Source organism: Rattus norvegicus, chromosome 15 (genome assembly GCF_021556685.1).
Source record: "Rattus norvegicus strain SHRSP/BbbUtx chromosome 15, alternate assembly SHRSP_T2T, whole genome shotgun sequence".
Lineage (NCBI taxonomy): Eukaryota > Metazoa > Chordata > Mammalia > Rodentia > Muridae > Rattus > Rattus norvegicus.
The window spans coordinates 26,034,906-26,055,693 of record NC_141548.1 but is presented as its reverse complement, the minus strand read 5'-3'; the positions used below and the strand labels follow the sequence as shown (position 1 = coordinate 26,055,693).

Sequence of the window (20,788 nt, the reverse complement as noted above, 5' to 3'; positions counted from 1 at the left end):
TGTGAATTTGTTTTGTTTTGTTTTGAAGACAGAGTCTCACTATACAGTTAAGATTGTCAGGAAACTCACAATATGTACCACACTGGCTTTGAACTCGGAAATCCACCTGCCTCAGCCTCAAGAGTGCTGGAATTATAGGCCTGTACCACAATACCTGACTTCAGTAAAATTATTTCTATTCTTTTGGTTTTTTACCCTATTTTTCTCTCGTGTGTTTTATTCTTGGGTCCCTGTAGATGGATCCATTTAGTCGTAGTACATCAGGCATTTCTCTCACCTGTGCCATGGAAACAAGTGTAAAAGCTCATACCATTGATTCAGGTCCAGCTCGAGGACACTGCTCCTAACTTGTGGCCTCTGAGCTCCATCAGGCGATAGAATCGTCATGTCTGAGATGAACTCTCTGGCTTACTAAAACGTTCTTCATTCTCCAGGAAAGGAAAGGTAAGAAAACTCCAGTCTACTCGCAGGGAAGCTCCGTGGAGCTTAGTGTCCTCTGCCCCATTTCCAAGTTCTGAAAGAGCGGTAAGTATCACCCTTACTGTGCGATGGGATGACTGGACCTTTAAGCCTGTTGCTGTCTTCAGTTTGGGCTCATTTTTTCAACTGTGACAGTTCCACAGAGGAGCATGCAATCTCTTTCCAAATACCTTTATCCACTAAGTATTAGTATCATGCAGAAGGGTAGTCACAAACAAGAGACAATGACATTAAACTCAAGTGAGATGCAGTAACTTGCTTACCAAATAAATGCATTGTGGGGTGGGGATGGGTCTAAGCCAAACATAGAACTCAATTAACGGAAATTACTTGCATACTTCCAAGGAACAATAACCTATTGAAAAAGAACATTTTGATTTAAAATTTTAAAACCGCTACACACAGTTATTAATTAAATGCCATCTTTCGAATATTAACACAAAATATTCTTTAAAGACCTATGATGTGAATTTTGACTGCTATTTTCTAAATAGATGTATGATCACTAATGGCAAAGAAAAAATTCTGTCCCTTGTCCCCAAGACAGGTGGTTCGGTTTCTGGTTAGGAAAAGTGAAGGCTTAGGGAACTCCCTGACGCTCTTCTCTGTAGCCTTAAGGGTCATTCTAGCAGTGATAGACAAACACATTGTTTTCTGGTAGCAGAGTATATAACCATCAACTACCTTTCTTCAGGGACTGCTGTGGTTCTTGAACTATGAATAATGAACGTTTGTACCAAAGGAGGAGACATGGAATTCAGTCTACACGTGTTTGCCAAGCACTTGTGCAATGAATATTGATGTATATGTAAATAAATGCTTCTAAAGAGGGGGCAGCAAAGAAAGAAAAGAAAAATGGGAGAAAGAGTAAGTTTGGGGAGGTAATCATTTAGGTCTATCTTGTGTTTAAGGTCTTGTGGTTCTTCCAGTCTGACAGGGTGGACTCCTTTCTGGAGGAAGGAAGTGAGTGCTGTGGCTCTCATGGAAGTTGCGAAGTATCAGAGCTGTGAGGAATGTGGACATGAGAGGAGGACTGGATCTCATTGTGGAAATAGACCTCCATCATTTCGATAATTTATTCATTGTAATTTTATGTACATTGGTGACTCAACTGCATGTATGTCTGTGTGAGGGTGTCAGATGCCCTGGAACAGGAGTTACAGACAAGTTGTGAGCTCCCATGTGGGTGCTGGGAACTGAACCCCGGTCCTCTGGAAGAGCAGCCAGTGCTCGTAACCACTGACTCATCTCTCCAGGCCCTGAGCTCCATCATTTCAAAGGCAGGAAGAGAATCAAGTACCACGGAGGCATCAAGAGAAGCCAGCTCACGAAGAGGAAAGCCCCCAAAGACAGTGCTGTCATGTAAAGCATGAAGGTTTAGTACTTTATTTACACCTTTGTATCATCTCTCGTTTTTAATAATCATGTATTTCTTTCAAAATACAGAAAACATTATTTTTTAAAAGATTTATTTATTATATAGAAGTACACTGTAGCTGTCTTCAGACACACCAGAAGAGGGCATCGGATCCCATTACAGATGGTTGTGAGCCACCATGTGGTTGCTGGGAATTGAACTCAGGACCTCTGGAAGAGCAGTCGGTGCTCTTAACCACTGAGCCATCTCTCCAGCCCCAGAAAACATTATATATATATATATATATATATGTGTGTATATATATATATATATATATATATATATATATATAGATAGATAGATAGATAGATAGATAGATTGAGCATGATGGCACACACCCTTAAACCTAACCTAGCATTGGGAAGTTGAAACAGAAGGATCATGCGATCAAGGCCAGTGGGCTCAGTGATAGAGCAGTTGCCCGTGTTGCCCAAGACCTTGGGTATGAACCCTAGCAAAACACACACACACACACACACACACACACACACACACACACACACACACACATCAGATGACAGACATTTTCTAAAAGATAAACAAGTGGCCAGCATCCTCGTGAAAAGATGCCCAGCATCCTTTGAAAAACGCACATCAAAACGTCCATCAGATACATCCTTCTATCTACTGATGTGGGAGTCAGGAGAGGGGCAGAAGGTGGGAGGGAGGGAAGGGAGCAGAGAGCAAGTCACACGTCTTGGAGGGATGAGGTGTGGAGAGAGTCTACAACAAGCACTTGGAAAAATGCAGGGAAATTAGAACAGGTGTTCAAACAAAAAATAAAAACGTGTACACAGATGTTCCCAGTTCTGCTTGGCGATAATCAAAGGGTAGAAATAAACCCAGTGTCCATCAACAAATGAGTGAGAAAATGAAATATGACAGGCCGTACAGCAAAATACTGCTCAGACAAAATGCATGAAGTCCGAAGACGTACGTACTGCCGCACACTGAAGCCAGGCGCAAAGGACCACGTGCTACAGTGAATACAACAGCCGACAGGAAACGCCAATCCCCGCCCCTCCCGGAGACCGATGGCTGCCAGGGACAGTTAAGGAACGAAGAGCCAAAAAACGACTGTTATGAAGCAGGTGTCCACTTTCTGCTTGTACTGACAGGAATGTTCAGAAAGCAGACAGTGGCAGGGAGGGCACAGGATTGTGGCCATACTGAGTGCCACCGAGTTGTATCTGTAGCGTGGAGTGAGGGTGGGTATTATGGTTCTGGCTATTTCCAGCAATGCTGAGGAAGAGGAATGGAGCCGAGAGGATGGAGGGGGGAGGGAGGGAGGGAGGGAGGGAGGGACGGAGGGACGGAGGGAGAGAGGGAGGGAGAAAGAGAAGGAGAGGTGGAGGGAAAGAGGGAGGAAGGGAGGGGGAAGAGGGAGGGAGAGGAGAGAAGGAGGGGGAGGGGGAGGGAGAGAGGAAGAAGGGAGAGAAGGAGGGAGAGGGAGGGAAGGAAGGAGGGAGGGAGAGAAAAGACAGCTGTGTCTTGTTGGGTAGAAAAAGCCACAACCTTGAGGCAATGACAGAGTGCAATGGGTTAGAGCTTAGATACAAACGTGAAAGCCAGGAATGGAGGTGACGTCCTCAAAGCCAATGAGCTGAGAACCTGGCAAGTGCAGCACCTGGCAACACACCGCACCAACGGACGCCACTTTACCCACTTTACCGACCGAGCTTAAGGAAGGGGCACACATCCACAAAAGGGCTATAGGTTTAGTGTGGTTTGGTGTGGTTTCAGGTTATAGAGCAAAGGTTGTTGGGGGTGTGAGTGACTCGTACACACTTATTCTCCAGGAGAAGGGAACACCAGAGGGGAGAATATACACAAAGAAACCCATGGAACTGACAGAGGCAACTAGACCCTACAGAGCCTGGGACAGATGTGGGTGGAAGCCACCCTTTGTAAGGAGAAAGAGGGCGCATGCGCATCACGAGAAGCAGGAGACAGCAACATGAAGTCAGAGACCAGAGGTTCAGAGATTTGAGCCGGAGGGTTCCGAGACTAAAGGGGGCTTCGACTGCAGTCACATTACGTTGCTCGACACTGCTGAAAAATCACTCGCTCGTCTTTGTGAACAGATGTTACTGTGTGAGCCTCTGTCCAGAGGTCCTGGTTAGTCCATCTTGGAACAAGTTACAGTCCCTTCGGGTGACTCCTCAGGCACAGTCATGGCTGAGAACCTATGATCCAGTCAGTCAGTTTGTGTAGCTCTGCTTCTGGGGATTGTACCTCTGATATATGGAAGCCCTACCCCAATGTGTTTAACCATAGAGGTACCCTATGTGGGATTGTCAAGACATGGGTTCTTAACTGACCAAAGGACAGGCAGTTTCATTCTGGGCCACAGATGTCTCCTGACTAGGTCCATCCATTTGTAATCCTATTTTTTTTAAGATGTATGTATTTATTTATTATATATAAGTAACTGTCGCTGTCTTCAGACACACCAGAAGAGGGCATCAGATCCCATTACAGATGGTTGTGAGCCACCACGTGGTTGCTGGGATTTGAACTCCAGACCTCAGGAAGAGCAGTCAGTGCTCTTAACCGCTGAGCCATCTCTCCAGCCCTGTAATCCTATCTTGCCTTTAAAGAAACAATGTGTTAATAGGCAGCAATAAAATATCATTCAAGGAGAAAGTGTGATTTTCTTTCCTTTTAATTATCTCAATTATCCAATGTGGTGGGGTTGACTTGGGTGTGCGCACCTGCAGAGGCCAGAAGATGTCTGGCATCTTCTTTTATTTCTCCCTTCTTGGTTTTGTTTTTCATCCTCCCGTCTCTGTTTCCCAACGCTGGGGTTCCTGGAACACCGTGATGGGGGAACCTGAACCATGGAGTTATCCCAGCCCTAGTAACTAACGACTACTTTGATTGCCAACAGACACATAATGTATTCCATTCCAGAGAAATTGTATTCAAGATCACCAGGTTTGAATGTGGCACAGACCTTGTCTGACATGAGAGCACAAGCCATTAACCATGTTGCTACATAGTCACACTGACACAGCATAGAAAGGTGGCCCGGGCAGGAGCATCTTCAGCTCCTTCCCTTGGAAAAACTTAACTGCATTCTTCCTTTATAGCAAACACAAGATTGGACGCTGGAGGCATAGCTCAGTGGTAGGGCACATGCTTAGTGTGTGCTTCTGGCTGCAAACCGCAGCCCCTAGAAAGCAAGGCTTTAGCTCTCTCCTCTCAGGGTGTTTTAACTGAGAACAGTTCCATTTCCTGTTTGGCATCTGTAATCCCTTCTTCTCTAATGCACACCATCTCAAGACTTTTAATGAAAGCACACATGCGAGTGTGCCTGAACACACAGGTTTGCGCTCAGACTTGCTTTGGGCCTGAACCCCCAAATACCCTAGTGCTATGACCTTGAACCCACATAGCTTCAAATAATACCGACTGTAGTACGGCACTGATGATGGGAGACAACGTGAAGTGCATTAGAGGGCAAGCCAGTAGCTGGGATAGTGTTTCTGTTTTTTACTGAAAGGCACTGATCTTCATCACAGTGGTAACTCTCAAACTATGTGGCGTTTCCGTGAGAGCATCAAGAGGGGCTTGGTTGCCTCTATCAGAGATTCAAAGGTTTATGGGTTTCCAGAACATTCTGTACAGCTGGAAATGCTCTTCAGAGTGCCCTCTCTAAAATGGTGGCCATAGATCATATGTGACTGTTGAGTGTGTGAGACTCGCTTAGTTTGACGAATGGGTAAAATAGTTCACTTTAAAGAAAACTAAATATAAGAGCTAAATGGCAGGGTTGGGGATTTAGCTCAGTGGTAGAGCACTTGCCTGGGTTTGGTCCTCAGCTCCGGGTGGGGGGAGGGGGGGGAGCTAAATGGCTCAGGTGGTAAAGGAATTTGCACCACCTTATGATCAAATTCTCTTTAATGGAAAAGAAACTGTTAGAAAGTCTGATGAGAAAGTGAAACTCCCTGTAATGCCCTACATTTTAACATTTTTAAGTTGTAAAAACCCCATGTCTACACGCACCTTTAATCCCAGCCCTAGAGAGGCAAAGGCAGTCAGATCTCTGAGTTCAAGGCCAGCCTGGTCTACAGAGTAAATCACAGGACAGCTAGGATTACACATAGGAACTCTGTCTTGGGCTGGAGAGATGGCTCAGTGGTTAAGAGCACTGTCTGCTCTTCCAGGGGTCCTGAGTTCAATTGCCACAACCACGTGGTGGCTCACAACACAACCATCTGTAATGGGATCTAATGCCCTCTTCTGGTGTGTCTGAAGACAGTGACAGTGAACTCATATAAATAAAATTAATCTTAAAAAAAGAAAGAAAGAAAGAAGCTCTGTCTCAAAAATCAAAAACAAACAGAAAACAAACTCTAAGAGCAGATAGGCAGGCGATCTTTGTGAGTCGGAGGCCAGCCTGATCTACAGAGGGAGCTCCAGGATAGCCAAGGCTATACAAAGAAACTCAATCCAAGAGTGGAAAAACTTAAAAGACAAAAACAAACCCATAAATGCTTACGTGCCCTGCAGGAAGCCCTGGGTCTGATCCCTGGCATAGTGTAAATCCAGGTGTGGTCCAGGCCTCATCACTGAGGAGATAGAGGCCAGAGAATAAAATGTGCAAGGTTGTCCCAGGCTACAAATAAATTCAAAATCAGTCTGAACTGCATAAGATCCTAGCTCAAAAAGGAAAAAAAAAAAAAAGGAAGGAAGGAGATTCTTTTAAGCCTTTTAAATTTCTCCCAAAAGCTTTCAACCTGCAAAGAAGTGATGGGGGTGGGTCCAAAGATCCAGGACACAACAGCTCCACTAGGTACATGATGCTCTACAAAGGTGTAAACGCCCACTGAGTGAGACCACTCATGTCCGTTCATAAGCGAGAAGGCGTGAGAAGCGAGCATGCGTAAACCACAGCTCAACAGGAACAAGGAGGCAAGACCAATGCTAAGGCAGACACTCAGTAAAGGAAAAACAATGTTTCAATCTGTAGGACAAAGTAAATCTACAGAGAACCCTGACAGATAAACAGAATTATAGAAGAAAATAAATTACCTTAATAAATTTCACTATTTTTTCATGTGCTTTACTGAATCGTTTACAAATAAAATTCCATAAGAATCATTCTCCATCAAGTAACTATTGTTCTGTTTTGTATTGCATTGCATTGTATTGTATTGTATTGTATTGTATTGTATTGTATTGTATTGAACACATGTCTTTTCACACTATGCCATTTGCATAGGTTGATTTTCAGGATACATTGATGATTTTATAAATACTTTTAATTTATTTTATAGCCTCACACACGCTAAGCAAGTACTACACCAGATTTTTACCCCAACCTCTACCTTTAAAGGACAAAACATAGGCAAGGGCAGAAAATGGTATATTTACATTTATATTCATTTGAATATGTTTAATTTTCAATGTGCATAAACATCCATTTAAATACATATACTCAAAGTGAAAAAACTATAGTGTGCTTTGGTTTTTTTCAGAGGAAGGGTGTGGGTGGGTGTGAGTGTTTAATCTGCTTATGGTAATTTAATAAGCCGTGGAACGATAAACCACAAAATTATTTTAATGGTTATCTATTAAAGGAGAGATGCTATAGACTGGAAGTAAGAAAAGGAGAAACTGGACTTGGTTGGCCAGGTGAAGTGGTGGGCGACAGCAACCTCTGCTCCTTGGGGAGCTGAGGCAAAAGGATTGCTTGAGCCCAGGAGTAGAGGCCACTCTGGGCAACATAAAAAGATTCTGTCTCAAAGGAAAGAAAACAGATACACATTGCGAGCTTTCAGTCTCACCCTTGCCTGTCTTCCTCCCAGGATTGCAGCTGTCTGTGGCTTACCAGAAAGACCTAACTTTTGTCTTAAAATAAGGGCTATCTCTGGCAAACAGCAATGGTCGGTTCCGCCTCTACTTCCTACAAGACATATCATTATTAAATTTTTAAATATTTGTCAGACTGCCCAGGATAGTCCAAGCTGGAATATCCAGCTACTTAAGGGATGTGAGGAAGGACTAGCTGGAAGGATCAGGGCTTTTGAGCCAGCCTGAGCTACATTGTAACAAATCAAGGCAACTTGTCAGCCTCAAAATAAAATAAAAAGCAGGGATGGGCAGGATGTGAATAAAGGGAAAGTGATTATTCAGCATGTGTAAGGTCTTGAGCTCTGTTCTCATTGTAAAAACAAATATTCTCTCAGGCTTTCTTCAACAAAAATGAAGCAATATAGGTTTTATTTTCTTTTCTAATAAAAATGCTTTACTATTCATTTGTTTCACTACTCTTTTTTTTCTTCCCCTTAGGATGTCTCTGAAACCTTCCCCTGCCTGTAACGTTCTTCGAGCTTCTGAAGTGTTGCAACATGCAGTTGTACAGTTAAGCTAGCACTGACGTTCTTGTTGATGAACCAGATGCTTCTGATAGCCTGCTCTTTTCTTTCTTTCTAATAATTATTTATTTTTGTTTCCTAGGCATTGGTATTTTGCCTGCATGCATGTCTGTGTAAGGCTGTCACATCCCCTGGCTCTGGAGTCACGGATAGCCTTGAGCTGCTATGTGGGTGCTGACCATTGAAAGTGGGTCCTGTGGAAGAGCAGCCAGTGAGTGCTTTTAACCACTGAGCCATCTCTCCAGCCCCAATAGCCTGCCCTTAATCAAGGTGCTGTGGGTTACCTCAAGTTGTCCCTTTATAAGCAGGCAGGTTAGAATACTACTCAGCTGGAGAGATGGCTCAGAGGTTAAGAGCACTGACTGCTCTTCCAGAGGTCCTGAGTTCAATTCCCAGCAACCACATGGTGGCTCACAACTGTCTATAACACCAATTCCAGGGGATCTGACGCCCTCTTCTGGCCTCTGTGGGTACCTCACTGACATATATACAGTCAAAATACCTAAGAGGACCCAGAATTGGCTCCCAGCACCCACATGGGTCACAACCATCAGTAATTTAAGTTTCAGAAAATCCTATGGATTTTTGGGCATCCGCAGGCACAAGGCATACAAGTGGTACATAGACAGACATGCAGGCAGAACGTTCAAATACACAAAATAACAATAAATAATGTTTTGTTGTTCTTGATTTTTGGTTGTTTTAAAGAAAGTATTAACACCAGTTTAAAGTCCTACCAGACTTACATGAGAGTACCTGTTTCTCTCTGGTTTATAAACAGAATATCTAATAACTCTTGTCACTTGTGTTGCTTTGAGAAAAGGACTCATGTGCTTTAAGTTGTAACCCACTAGGTAGATAGATAAAAATGGCCTTGACCCCCTCATTCTGACTCCCAATATTCTGGGATTACAGGTATGTGTCACCAAGTCTGGCTTCTAAGAGTCCTGGAACTTTCTACTTCTGACATCTAAGACTCCACTTTCCACTTCACTGTTGAAGTTTAGAATGGGCAGCTGCAGCATAAATACACAGCCAGGTGCATTTTGTGCACAGGAACACAGATAGGTCAGAAAAAAGAAGATTGTCAGTGCCTCAGCAACCTTCCACCACCTGTTTACCCCCTCACAAGGTTGTCAGCACTTCAGGCTGTAATGGAACGTATGAGTCTGAATGGTGTGCTTCCTAGTCTTATGTCAACTTAATGTAAGCTGGAGTTACCAGAAAGAAAGGAACCTAGATTGGGAAGAAGCCTCTGCAAGATCCAGCTGTAAGGTATTTTCTTAACTGGTGATTGATAGGGGAGGGTCCAGCCTACTGTGGGTGGTGCCATCCCTGAGCTGGTGGTCCTGGATTCTATAAGAAAGCAGGCTGAGCAAGCCACAAGGAGCAAGTCAGTAAGCAGCACCCCTCCATGGCCTCTGCAACAGCTCCTGTCTCCAGGTTCCTGCCCTGCTTGAGTTCCTGTCCTGACTTCCTTCAATAATGAACAGTGATGTGGAAGTGTAAGCTGAGAAAACCCTTTCCTTCCCAGTTTGCTTTTCGGTCATGATGTTTCTTTCATTGAAGCAAGAGAAGCCTTAGTCAAGACGCATGGTTTTCATTTTGTATGAGTGGAACCACATCCCTGGAAAAAAAGAAAACCTAAATGTATGGGAAGGTGTGCATGTGTGGAAGCTGATGATCTGGAAACCATCTGATGGAAAGTTTCCACGCCAGGTAACCTTGGAGCATCTGCCATACCCTGGGGGGAGTGTCCATGTCCAGTAGCTTGAAGACTTGCGCAAACTCAGAGCAGCCAATTAAGGTTAATTCTGAATCTAACTTTTAAATGACAGATTATAAATTTTTTAAAAAGTCACACATATTTGTGTATTTTCAGGGCTGAGGCTGTGGTTTGCCAAGACCCGTGGTTCTCAACCTTGCCAATGTTGCTAGCCTTTAACACAGTTGTTCATGGTTTTTAATTTTAAGCGTACTTTATGTATCTAGGTGCCTGGATAGGTGTCTGCGTGCCACTTGCATGCCCGATGCCCAAGGAGGTCAGAGGCCATTAAATCTCCCAGAACTTGAATAACAGGCGATTGTGAGTCCCCATACCATAAAATTATTTCCATTGCTGCTTCAGAACTGGAACTTTGCCATTGTTATGAATTGCAATGGAAATAGCTGTGCTTTCCAATGGTCTTTTATGACTCCTACGAGAAGGTCATTCAATTCCTTCAAGGATTTTCGGCCCCCAGATTGAGAACCACTCACCTAGAGGATACAAAGATCTCATGTTCAGTCTTCAGCCTCAACCAAAAATATTTGGAATTCTGTAATATAAATCCATCATTAATTCTAAAGTCTGTGGCCATATAAAATTAAGAGACAATTCATTCTCTTAGAGGTTTTTAGGCTTTTAATGAAATAATCATCATATCAAAATAATTATAAGGCAAAACCCTTTGCCAACGGTTCCATGGGTACAGTATCTTAGGTGTCAGATTTTGTTTGGTAACTTTATTGTCTTTCAGTCAGGAGCGCCTGCTCAGCATGACAGAAGCCTTGAATTCAATCCTCATTATGGCCACAAAAATAAAGAGCCTTAAAGTGATCATTTTTAAGGCAAGTTGGTGTTGTCTTTAAAGGGGAAACTAGTTGGTCAATATAGTGCAGGCATTAAAGGTTAGCTCGCAAAGTCTCGAGTAGAAAGATATTAGGACGGTACATTGTGAAGGCCTGAGTTGCTAAGAGTCAGATTAAAACTCAGAGCTCCAAAAACAATGACTTTATGAAATTCATAGGCAAATGGATGGAACTGGAAAATATCATCCTGAGTGAGGTAACCCAATCACAGAAAAACACACATGGTATGCACTCATTGATAAGTGGCTATTAGCCCAAATGCTCAAATTACCCTAGATGCACAGAACACATGAAACTCAAGAAGGATGACCAAAATGCGAATTCTTCACTCCTTCTTTAAAGGGGGAACAAGAATACCCTTGGGAGGGAATAGGGAGGCAAAGTTTAGAACAGAGACTGAAGGAAAACCCATTCAGAGCCTGCCCCACATGTGGCCCATACATATACAGCCACCAAACTACATAAGATGGATGAAACAAAGAAGTGCAGGCTGACAGGAACTGGATGTAGCTCTCTCCTGAGAGACACAGCCAGAGTATGGCAAATACGTAGGTGAATGCCAGCAGCAAACCACTGAACTGAGAACGGGACCCCCGTTGAAGGAATCAGAGAAAGAACTGGAAGAGCTTGAAGGGGCTTGAGACCCCATATGTACAACAATGCCAAGCAACCAGAGCTTCCAGGGACTAAGACACTACCTAAAGACTATACATGGACTGACCCTGGACTCTGACCTCATAGGTAGCAATGAATATCCTAGTAAGATCACCAGTGGAAGGGGAAGCCCTTGGTCCTGCCAAGACTGAACCCCCAGTGAATGTGATTGTTGGGAGGAGGGCGGCAATGGGGGGAGGATGGGGAGGGGAACACCCATATAGAAGGGGAGAGGAAGGGGTTAGGGGAATGTTGGCCTGGAAACCGGGGAAAGGGAATAACAATCGAAATGTAAATAATAAATACCCAAGTTAATAGAGATGAAAAAAAAAAAAAAGAAGAAGCTCAGAACTCACAGAGCAAGAAGCAGAGGGAAGCTCCTGGACATATTCTAAACAGGACACTTTGAGGAACAAGTTGGCCCTGTATAGGTAAAGCCTGAAGCCCCTTCCTGTGATGTTCTAACATGGTAACCACTCCTGGGGAAATCTCAGACCTGGGCACAGACTTGCATGAAGGCAACCCAAAAAAGTTATTAGATAAGAAGCATAAAAACTTACAAAAAATAATTCATTAATTAATTAGATCTTGACAAGTAGGGAAATGACCAAAAAATTGACTCATGAAATATTCATTCAGTTAATTATTACAAAACATTTCAAATGTATTATGTAAAATTCTAAAGAGTGCTGACTCTGGGGACTGGAAAAATGGCTCAGTGGTTAAGAGCACTGGTTGCTCTTCCAAAGGACCCAGGTTTGATTCCCAGCAGCTACTCAGTGTCTCACAATCACCTGTAACTCCAGTCCTAGAAGATCCCATAGCTTCTTCTGACCTCCTTTGGCACCAGGCATGCAAGGGATGCTCGGACACCCATCCACCCACACACGCACACATACACACACATGCATACACACATGCACACACACACATACACAAACACACTTACACACACACATGCATACACACATGCATATATATACACACACACACATGCATACACACACACACAAAATAAAGGGGATTGTTTTTGAGTGCCTGGTCTCCAAGCATGAGAACCTGAGTTCAGCTCCTCAGAACCTATGAGTTGAAGGAGGAGGAAGAGGAAGAGGAGGAGGAGGAGGAGGAGGAGGAGGGGGAAGAGGAGGAGGAGGAAGAGGAGGAGGAGGAGGAGGAGGAGGAGGAGGAGGAGGAGGAGGAGGAAGAAGAGGAGCAAGCATGGCTATAACTCCTCCAGCACTGGGGAGCAGAAACAGGCAGACCCCAAAAGCTCACAGGTATAAGAGTTCTCTGATCGGCTGTCCTAGAAAATGGTGTATTTTCAGTTTAGTGAGAGACTCGTGTCTCAGTGTACTAAGGCAGAGAATGATAGGGAAGACATCCAACTTCAAGTTTTAGTCTTCCATGTGTGCACATGTGAGTGTGCACATGTATGTGCACGGCATACATTGCAAGATACACACACACACACACACACACACACACACACTGAACTGTAGTCTATCATTTAAATATACTGGAATCATCTACCATATGCTAAATGGTATCTTATTTGCCTGAGATCGGGGAAAGACAAAACAGCCTCTGCATTCATAGCCCTTGAAAAGTAGATGCACACACCCAGCATCATATAGAAGGGAGGGAGAGATACACAAGCATCAATCAAGTTGTGCGGGCTTATACCTGTACTCCCAGCTCTTGGGAGCTAAGGCAAGATAATAAGGAGTTCAAGGTCAGCCTGGGCTATGTAAAGTCTCCCCAAAAGGAGAAAAGGGTATTTTTAATGACCTCCAAGAACCCATATAAAAGTTATGAGTTCCCATGATGGAGGACTAAAGCTATGTCCCAAAGGGAATATTTACCTGTAATTTCGTTTCTACTGGAAAAAATATAAGGCAAGTGTATTCTCATATCAACAACTGTTCAAAGGGTTAAACTTTTCTATCCACCACATTAATTTATGTGCCGTATTAACTTCCCAAATTAAAAGAACTTGTGACGAGGGAATTGAGGGTTCCGAGAACTGAAAGTACAATTGTGTAGAGAGATGTCCTGGAGGGGCTGGGTTTTCCATGGAATTAGAACTGAAGCAGCAGCCAAGGAAGCAGGGGAGAAATGGAGAGAGGAAGGATTCCAGACCTCACTTGGCAGTGATTCCCAAAGGCCTTGAACTTCTCACTCAATCAGAAGGCAAGATGATCTTCTGAGGGCATGAGGAGGAGAGATCAAGCAGTAAGTTTTAGAAACAGGGAAAACGTTCTTAATAACCAATGTAGGAAACTCATTAGTGAATCTCCAAGAGATTAGTAAAAGTATTAGGGAGTGGAGCTGAGATCCAGGGGCACCAAGTAAGACTTCAGAAAGACTTGGAAGGAGAGAGGAAAGAAAAAAGCAAGGTAGAATGGGAAGGAGGGAGGGAGAAGGAGAAGGAGAGGGGAGGGCAACAAAGAGGGAGAAAGGGATTGGGGAGAAAGGGAGGGAGAGGAAGAGGTTGATGATGGTAAGTTTGATGGGCACTAGAAATGAAACGTAAGGTATAGCAGAATTGCAACCAAAGCACTCTTTAAAGTTCTTATCCTGATGGCAAGCAAAATAGGGCACAGGGGGTGAAGGTGGGGCGAGCTTTGACTCTCTTCAATCAAGGGCCGTGGACAGCATGACACAGGCAGACATCCATCATTGATCTTGAAACCCTTTATCCTAGACATGGGCTCAGGATTCTACTCAGTTCAGGACTCTTGCAGTCAGTGGCATGGAAAAGAGCAGACACACAGGAGTCCTGAGTGACATCTGTACTAGGCAACTTCCAGAGCATTGGCCACCTTTCCTTAACTGTTGACCCTTGTGTTGCATCAGGCATGTAAAGACTTCAGTCAGAGAACAGGGAGAGCAAAATCAGAGGGAGGGAAAGGGAGAGGAACGGGGAGGTGAAACCCATGATGACAGCAAAGAGAAAAATCAGAAAAAAAAAATGAAGAAAAGAGGAGGTAAAAGAAGTAAAATTAGGCTGGGGTGTGGAGGGGTGCAAGCCTTTGATCCCAGCACTTGGAAGGCAGAGGCAGGCAGATCTCTGAGTTAGAGACCAGCCTGGCTTACAGAATGAGTTCCAGGCTACACAGAAAAAAAAGCCTTGTCTTGAAAAGACCTGGACCACAAGAGTCAGAAAAAAGAGCTCCAAGCTGAGTGTCCTTTGTGGTGACCCTGGCTCAAGTAGACACAGTTACAGGTGGCAAAAATATATTAAGTAATTACCACCCAAACCTGTTTCTTTTGGGATTGTGAATAAGGATCTTATTGTGTAGCCCAGGCTCAATTCAACTCTTGGCCCTCCTGCCTCAGCCTTCTCAATGAAGCAATTATGTGTGGGCCACTATGCCAGTCTATATATTTTCCTCTAGAAAGTCTTCTCATTCGTTCCCTGGAAGCAAGATCTTGCATGAACTCACCCACACAAGTGACATGCTGTAGCTGAACTCTAAGTTTAGACAGAGTCCATCCACACTTTGCTATCAGGCCATTTCCAGAGTTCCGTAAAGTTTGTTTCTATTCTGTGGACTTTTATCCTCTGCCTTCATCTCCAAGTATTCTCCACAGAGTTCCCTCATTCAGTTTGTGCCAGGAGAGAGATAAAGATGGAGTTTCCTTCTTGTGTGTGTAGCAGCTTGCTTTTCCGAACACGATTCATTAGGGAGGCTGGCTTTTCTCCAATGAGCGGTAAGGTGACTGTAGCCACATGGGTTCCCATCTGGCTCTTCTAGTCTCTTCTGTTGCTCCAGTGTCTGTTTTGTTACTGTGGCTCTGGAGTACAGCACAGAATCCAGAATAGGGAGCCCTCTGCCTTTTACCCTTTTAGCTTATTACTCTTGCTTTTGACTAGCCGTGGTTTGAAGGATTTGTTTGTTTGGTTGTTTTTTGTTTGTTGTTTGGTGGAGTGGAGGAGTTGTTTCTTTGTTTTGTTTTGTTTTGCTTTGCTTTAAAATAAGGGTTGGGATTACTTTCCTCTTCCTGTAAAGAATGCTGTCAGCAATTTGGTGGGGTTACTTCAGGTCTTTTTAGATTACTTTTGATAAGACAGCCATTTATTTTCACAATACTATTCTTCCAATCCAAGAACTGAAGATGTCTTTCTGTTTTTACTGTGTAAGTTGTGTGTTTCCTGAGGTAGGTTCATTCCAAGGTGTGTGCTTGTTTGCCTGTCTGTTTTTAAGTGGAAATGTCCCATTTCTTCCTCAGTATACTTGTTATTGGCAGAGGGGAAGGCTACGAGGTTTTGCATGTTGACTTTCACTTTGTATTTTGATCGATAAAAATATGTTATATATATTTTGTGTGTAGTGTTGCTGGTTTTCCTAAAACGCAAAGAATACTTTGAAATTCCTTATAACATAAACTACAGGGAAACTACCTCTGTTTGCTCTGGTATCTAATTTACAGAGAATAGTTGAGGTATTCAGCTGCTGCCCAACTCTTGTTTGGTTTTATTTCTTTTCTGGTTTGTTTTTGTTTTGTTGTTTTTGTTTTCAAGACAGGGTTTCTCCATGTAGCTGTGGCTGTCCTGGAACTCACTCTGTAGACCAGGCTGGCCTTGAACTCCCAGCGATAGATCAGCCTGCCTCTGCCTCCCAAGTGCTGAGATTAAAGGCATGTGCCACCACTGTCCAGCTGCTGCCCAACTATTAAACTATAAGCATTCCGATTTTTGGTAATGCTGTGTTAATAGTAACACAAGGTCATGGGAGATTACACAAGCCCAGCCTGGTCTACATAGTGAGTTCCAGGAAACCAGAGCTACAGAGAGACCTTTTCTCAAAAAACAAAGCAAACAAAAAACACTCTCACTTCCCGCCCCCCACAAAAGCATATGTTCTTGTACAAGGTCTGAGTTGATTCCCAACAACAAATCAATTGGTTAACAACCACAGGAACTCAGACTTCTGGGGATCCTACCCACTACCCATTTCTGGCTTCCACAAATGCTCATAAAAATAAATTTAACAAAAAAGCACGACTACTTGAAGCATATAAAGCGTATATTGAAAAGTCTCAGTAATGACCACAAACATTGTTTAGATGTTGAACAATATTTTCATGGGAAGCAGGGTTTCCTTCCTGGCATTGGCTCAAAATGGTCAGACCTGTTGACGACCCAGGCAGACTCTCATGGATTTTCCCCTCCTCAAAGATAGCAGCCAGTGCTCGAAGTGTAGAGCAAGACCTGTGCCCTGCCCACCTTGGCTCAACCACTGCTTCGCTTGCAAAACTCTCTTTCCATTTTCTCCCGTAGCTTTCGGGAGTCATTCTGCCCACCCCAGCATATTTCCTTTGTTTCTTCTGTTTCAACAATGCCTCTTCTCAGTATATCAGAAATCTTATTTTCATTTACTATTTATTATTTATTTATTATCACCCAGAAAGCGCCTACCTGATGAAGTGTGCAGATAACCACTGTGTGTAGCATGTACTTGTGCACAAGTTTAAAAGGAACAATGCTTTTGTGTGTGTGTGGTGTGTGTGTGTGTGTGTGGTGTGTGTGTGTGTGTGTGGTGTGTGTCTGTGTGTGTGTGGTGTGTGTCTGTGTGTATGTGTATATGTGGTGTGTGTCTGTGTGTCTGTGTGTGTGTGGTGTGTGTCTGTGTATATGTCTGTGTGTGGTTTGTGTCTGTGTGTATGTGTGTGTGTGTGTGTATATGGTGTGTGTGTCTGTGTGTGTGTGTGTGGTGTGTGTGTATGTGTGTGTGGTGTGTATGTATGTGTGTGTGGTGTGTGTGTATGTGTGTGTGTATGGTGTGTGTCTCTGTGTGTGTGTCTCTGTGTGTGTATGTGTGTGTGGTGTGTGTCTGTGTGTGTGTGTGTGGTGTGTGTGTGTATATGTGTGTGTGTATGGTGTGTCTGTGTATGTGTCTGTGTGTGTGGTGTGTGTCTGTGTGTGTGTGTGGTGTGTGTCTGTGTGTGTGTATCTGTGTGTGCATGAATGCATGCTTGTATTTGACAACTACAGAAGCCAATTTATAGTATTTTATTTCCTTTGTGGAGGCACAAAGTAAGACTCCTTCATCAAAGAGACCTTTTGCTCTTGTCCCTTCTTTCTAGTAAATAAACATCGTGGATACTCCTGTCATTTATCATGAAGGTGGTAACCCAAACACAACCCATGCCTCATCATACTACGTAGACATGTGTTTTCATTTGGTGCTATTGTGGCTCTTTTTATTCTTTCTTTATAAAATTAATTCTGTCATAGTATCTGAGTTTTTCCCTTTAAAATCAATTAGTTTTTGCCAGGAAAATCTTTTCCTGTTTAATATAGAATAATGATTTTTTTTCATCTGTCAAGGGGGTTATTAATAAATGCCACCAGTGGGGTTAGAACACTCTCTGGTGTTTGCTTTAGGGGAACAAGGGGATTGTTGGAAATCCTAGCCAAACTGAACCATAATTAGAGAGAAAATGTTAGCAATTAGAACTATACATTAGGCTTTAATTTACTACCGTGGAAAAGTCAAGGGTGGAATTTCCGTTCCATTTTTAGGTGCATCCAGATGGATTGCTCATTATAGGATAATTTCCGCCACCCTCTGTATTTCTCAGGGTAGCAGCGTGGCTAAGAGCGCCTCGTAGCCCAGTGGCTGTGACTTCATTTTATCTCTTGATGGGAGAGAAGCGTCAGGTAGGAGGCTGAGCTGGGATCGGTTTCCTACATCAGCACTGACATTGGGAATCTTTTTTATGTGCTGAACTTAACGTCAAGAGAGCAGTGCGTGAACACAAGTGTCTTAATGTAATCTACTTTTCTACTTCCATTGGCATGCGTGGTACTAGTATAGTTTTATTACCTCTCACCTTGAAAGGGTTTTCTTTTTTTTTTTTTCTTTTTTCTATTTTTCGGAGCTGGGGACCGAACCCAGGGCCTTGCGTTTGCTAGGCAAGCGCTCTACCACTGAGCTAAATCCCCAACCCGTTGAAAGGGTTTTCTTGTTGGTATTTCTACTCGTTTTTTCCTAGTAACCAAAATGGACCCTTTAAGCTGCTGTTGCTGTTTTCAGAAGGTCTCCTCAAATCCAAATCATAGAGCTGCAATCCAATCCCAATCTAATGCCAGTAAAAAGACCCCTGTGACTATTAAGTGACAGATTTTTAAAATATGAGCTGTACTTCTCCTATTTATTTCACAATCAAATGTGATCCTTTTCTTTTTTTTTTTTTTATAGAAATGCGCTGTGTTATTACAAAGAGTCTCACAGAATGAAAATATCTCAAAAATGAAGCTAGGCTAACAATTTCCCCCTGAAGAATTGGGGGAAGACGGGGCAGTGTAAGTTTTTCTGCTTTCCCGGAGTGGGTGGGAAGGTAGAAACAGAACCAATCTAAAAATGGCTGATATTACCCAAGCCTGAAAAGGGGTCCCAGAAGACACAGTCACCCCTGCTGAAAAGCTTAGCAAGAGCATCTTAGCAGAGCTCCTAAGCAGGCACTTGCAGTTCAGGATTTCGTCTTCCGGTTGTTTTCTTTTCACCTGGACCCTACGTGGTTCAAAACTCAGACCTGGGGCAGGACAGACAAGGGAGCTCTGGGAAGAGTTCTCCCAGCACCACTGCCCTGTGCACTGGTCCCTGGTTCCTATCTAGTCCCTGGGGACATTATATTTAATATATTTTATATAAATACCCAGGAATAGAAAATATAAAATCTGAGAAATTGAGGGAAAGTGAGGGACTTGGGGAGAAGATGGAGCTGCACACCTCGCTCAGGCCATCTTGACCTCTTCTTTGACCCCTTTGGCTTCTGGCTTCTCCTCCTTGGTTTTCTCCTCTTCTGTGACTTCTTTTTTCTCTTCGGGATCATTTTCTTTCTCATCTTCTGTTTTGACTCTTTTGGCTTTTTTGAAGTTGGAAGAGTTCTCGAGACCTCCTTCTCCCTCCTCATCAGAATCAGGGAATTCCTCCTCACAGGCAATGCGTTTGTCAGAGGAGCAGATGGAAATTCGTTTGTCAGGGTCTTCCTCATCATCATCACCGCTCTCTTCTGGGATGGCATCCTCTGGATGGCCTGCATTTGGATCCCAGGGGCATGGGGCAGCATTCTCAAGTTCTCAAAGTGCCACTGCTTGATCTTTTCTAGGTATTCATTAAGTGGTCTGGTTAGTCATATTGGAAGGGCTGATGTGAAGCCTGAAATCTGGTCTAAAGTATTCAAAGTACTCATTGTAGGGTAGCTCATTAGGGATCTCTGTGTCCAGAGCCACAGCTGTTTTGTAAGTCCAGCACCGAGCGACATTACGGATGGTGTAGCCACCTCCTCCCAGCATTAGCATCGGCAAGTTGAAACTCTTCACGAACTCCACACACTCGGCGTGTCCTTTGAGGGTCAGAATGAAGCAACCTAGCCGATCCCCAGACCGGGAGTCTGAGCCGCTCTGTAGGACCACTGCACTAGGCTGAAACATCTCCATTACTTTGGACATGACTGGCTTGAAGATGGCTTCATAGGACTCATCATCAGTGCCGTCTCGCAGTGGGTAGTTAATGGCGTAGTACTTGCCTGTGTCAGCTCCAATATCCCGTAGGTCCCCAGTTCCTGGGAAGTACTCTCCATATTTATAAAAGGACACAGTCATGACCCCGTCTGTAGTATAGAAGGCCTCTTCTACGCCATCGCCATGGTGAATATCAATGTCAATATACAGCAGCCTCTGGAGATACTTTAGCAGTTCCAGGATGGCCAAGACGATATCATTGACGTAACAGAAGCCAGATGCTTCAGACTTTTTTTACATGGTGCAGGCCCCCAGCCCAATTCACAGCGATGTCTGTCTGCTGCTTATTGAGTTTCACAGCACTTTCGACACAGCCACCCGCGGACTACTGACAGAACTCAAACAAGCCATCGAATACCGGACAGTCCTCACCCACGTTGAATCTCTGCATCTGCTCGCTGTATTCAGACATATTATCTGGGCGAATAGAACGCAAGAATTTAATGTAGTCCTCGCTGTGGTACTTAGTCATCTCCTCAGCACTGGCTTTGTGAGGACGATAGATTTTTTTCGGTAGAAACCATAGTCGGGCAGCAAATTATGAGTCATTCGGATTTGGTGAGGCTTCATTGGGTGCCCTTGTCCAGAATAGTAGTTTCCTACATCCCCGTCGTAGTAGTAACAGACTTTCCTCTCGGTGCCCTGAGTCTGCGCCATCTTGCTCGCCGCCAGGACCTCCCGTCAGTCTCC

At 43.8% G+C, this 20,788-nt stretch overlaps 1 pseudogene; it reads right to left on the bottom strand.

Annotated features, from left to right (window-relative positions):
- Positions 1-18,909: 18,909 nt before the first annotated feature.
- Hdac1-ps14 (Histone deacetylase 1, pseudogene 14) lies at positions 18,910-20,788 on the bottom strand (annotated as a pseudogene).